This window comes from Corvus brachyrhynchos, unplaced genomic scaffold (genome assembly GCF_000691975.1).
Source record: "Corvus brachyrhynchos isolate BGI_N302 unplaced genomic scaffold, ASM69197v1 scaffold319, whole genome shotgun sequence".
NCBI lineage: Eukaryota > Metazoa > Chordata > Aves > Passeriformes > Corvidae > Corvus > Corvus brachyrhynchos.
In genome coordinates this window covers 1,256,959-1,260,317 of record NW_008246065.1, presented here as the reverse complement: position 1 = coordinate 1,260,317, position 3,359 = coordinate 1,256,959, and the positions used below count along the sequence as shown (strand labels likewise).

Below are 3,359 nucleotides of genomic sequence, written 5' to 3'. Positions count from 1 at the left end.
CTCCACTTCTCAACAGCACATTCCCAGGGTGCCAGCTCCTGACATTTCCTTCTCCTCTCCTGTGATTTTATTTGCCATTATAATGAAGACTTCAGATTCAGGACTCCCCATCCTGCTTCATCTACTCACATTCATAATGGTTTTTTTCCAGGCGAGAACTTTTAACATTTTAATGTGGACCCAGATTTAGGTTGACTGGAGGAGAATGTGGACAATTTTGGTCATTATTTTCTCTCTAATGTGAACAATATTAGGGTTTTTTTGCACTGAAGTCCCACAAAAATACATCCTCTGGTGGAAAATAGCCTTGCTGCCTCTTTTGCCTCCTTCTGCTTGTGATATCTGGGCTCAGGGGCCGGGGTGAGAGGCGCAATCTCCTCGGGTGGACTTTTCAGCTGAACGCCTCACTAGACATTGCACTTATCTGGGGTGAAAGGATGAGTGAGCATCCATTTAATGCCATTTGTAAAAACCCTGTCTTGCTGTTAGGGAGATTTCGTTTGGTTAAGTCCCTTTCGTGGTATATAAACCATCTGTGTATGTGTGTCTTAAAGCTGTTCAGGCTTTTTCCATCAGAAATGCCAGTTTGTTGATATCAACAAACTCATTAACTCAAAATGTGTTTTTAAACAGTCAAAAGGACTCTTTTTGCCCTGCCTTTAAGTATGAAAAATGTGGTTTCAAGTTCACTTTTCATTTAGAAATGCGAGTTATTATGAATCCCACCTGTTTGGGGTTTGCCTTCCAATTTTCAGTCACAGATTTTAAATCTCCAGCAGAGGCAAGTGCAAGGACAGCCACTGAGGACAGAGCAATAACAGGGCAGAGCCTGGAGTCTGAGGAAGGAGTGAGCAGAGAGAGATTCTGGGGATAACAGAGGATGGAGCTGAGAAAGTGGAGGTGTAAAATTGGGACTTAAATGCCAATAACCTCCTGCAAATGCTCAAAAGGTGATTCCACTGTTCCTGACTTTTACCAAGAAGCCCAGACTGCTCTGGTGGGAGTGTCTGTTCCCATCTCCATCTCCTGGTGGGTACAAGGGATGATGATTCCTGTGGCCATGCCGCGCTGCCACAGGCAACCATCAGCTACCTGCTGTGGGAGAGCATCCTCCCAGATCTGCAGAGAGATCTCTTTGGATGTGTTTTTCCATTTGCACATATTTTTAAGACATGCAGTCTCAGGAGCTCAAATAATATTTAAGATGAAAATCAAATACTAGATAAATTGGTGTGTCAGAATTAATGTGACCCCGCTGTGGGGTCTCTGTGTCATTGCCCTGGTAGTTCTCCATCCATCACAGGCAGCTTCCAGCCCCCAAACCTGAGCTGTCCCTGAGCCTGTGGCCCCATCCCACAGCCAGTCACAGGCTAGATGTTGCTCCCTTTCCCAGCTGAAGAGCATTTTTCCATCTGATCTCTCTCAGCCCATCCTGAGGGCAGCTGCTCCAAAGGGAAGGATGTTTGGCACCCCCATTCCTCCATCCAGCCAGGAGTCCTTCTGTGGAAGAAGGAGCCACCAAAGTAATACTACCTCCAAAACAGCAGCCAGAAGAAAAGTTAGCAGCAAGCAGTGGCCAGCCCACATCCTCTCGCCATTTGGACTGAAGGATCTGTGCCTGCCCACAGAAAGAGCCTTCCCTGCAGCTTGTCCCATGGAGTCAGGGTGATCGTAAATCCTCCCCTCATTTATGGGCTATGAATAGGGCCCTGTCTGACCTAACTAGGGCATGGAGAAGCTATTAGACTTCAGAGCAGGAGCCTTGAAACACATGCCTGGATTCATCAAAGGAATAATGGAAAATATTTTGTTCCACATGGATTTTAAGTAGCGATGTTATTTCTAGAAATTAGGGATTTGCATCCCTAATGTAGCCATGCTTTTGAGTATTGGGAAAGAAGGGGAGATACCTCGTGATTTAAGCACAAGACCAGGAGTTGAGGACCTTGATGGCTTCCCAGGCAGGTGGCAGAGGGAGCATGGGGACATCCCTGTCTATCTCCTGTAATAACAGGTCACAGCTGAAAATGTACCAGGGTCTGTTGCTGAATAGCTCAAAAATGGCACTGAAGGGAGAAATAATAATGAACTTAGGAACAAAATGGAACAGGCTTCTAGTGCAGATCCACAGTGAAAGCAACACTGTGCACAGTTGGAGCTTATGGTTCCTTCTCACATCCTCACTTGTCTGTCACTTCCCACCTTCGCCACCACCATGTCACATTTCCTGGGAATGTCAAATGCAAGTATAATTAAACTTTCCTTTTATTCTTTGCTGTCTATCTTGAGACAGAATGAGATACTCTGTATCTGTATAGGTGTGCACTTAGCTCTGCATATGTTGGATCCCATCAGGAATTGGGTTTCAAGACATCCAGTTCTTGCTGAATTTCTGTCTTGTGGTCTGTCCTGTTGTACAGTTCCAATGAGATGTAAATGTTATAGGTTATTTGTGGCAAAAAGGACATCAAATTTTTTGACAGTTCCCTGGTGCACTTCAAATAGCAGATGATGGCTTATAATCAGGTTTTATTTGCTAGGGAGCCAATGTATTATCAGAGTTTGAAAGCAAATGAAGGAGAGAGAAATCATGGAGAAAAAGGCTGCTAAGATGCTGTAAGCATTTCAGAGTTCCTGTACTTTAAGAGCTGAAATGACCCATACTCAGATACCATCTAAAAGGACGGGAAATTGGATAAAAGATTTTTCTAAACCCTTGTATTAAGTTTTATGAGAACATAATCAGTTTCATCCCCGAAATGTTCACTCAGAAAGAAGTACTGCACTTGTGGATTTTAGTTTTTGGTTGTTTTTTCCATCACTTTTATTTGTGCCATTATCATTTCCCAAACCAAATCAGATCATAATTCCAGATTATTTGAGCAACCTGCTATGCCTGTGTGTAAATATGCAGCTTCAGACTTGAGCTGCAATAGCTAAATGAGCACCGGCCAGATAGAAGGGGAATAGCATTATTACTACATTGTGGTTTCCATGTCATTCCTAGGCTTGCTTAGCAGGGGTATCCATTACAGCCAGCCTGCAGATTTATTGCATCCAGCCTGGAGCAGTACATACATCTTCCAGTGGGCAGTAGTTCTGAAATTTGTTCTTCCAAGTGTTTGCCAGTTCAGTCTGATTTACCTTCTCTTCTTTTTTTTTTAGCTTCCTCCTCATTTATCATCACAGACAGCTTGTATTGGACCGGGTTATTTAATTGGTTTGGCAGGATTTTCTGGGATCTTTTCTTTAATACAGTCATGAAAGCTGTTAGGCTGTCTTCTTTTTTTTTTTTTTTTCTGGAAAATATTTTGATCCGAAGGCTAAAGCTTCATATCCCAGGCAGTGCCAAGCAGGAA

General features: G+C 43.4%; 1 protein-coding gene across 1 annotated transcript in view; it reads left to right on the top strand.

The window, feature by feature from the left end:
* GRK5 (G protein-coupled receptor kinase 5) overlaps positions 1-3,359 on the top strand; it is a 90,310-nt gene that overhangs the window by 37,457 nt on the left and 49,494 nt on the right. The gene's annotated exons all lie outside the window — the stretch shown is intronic.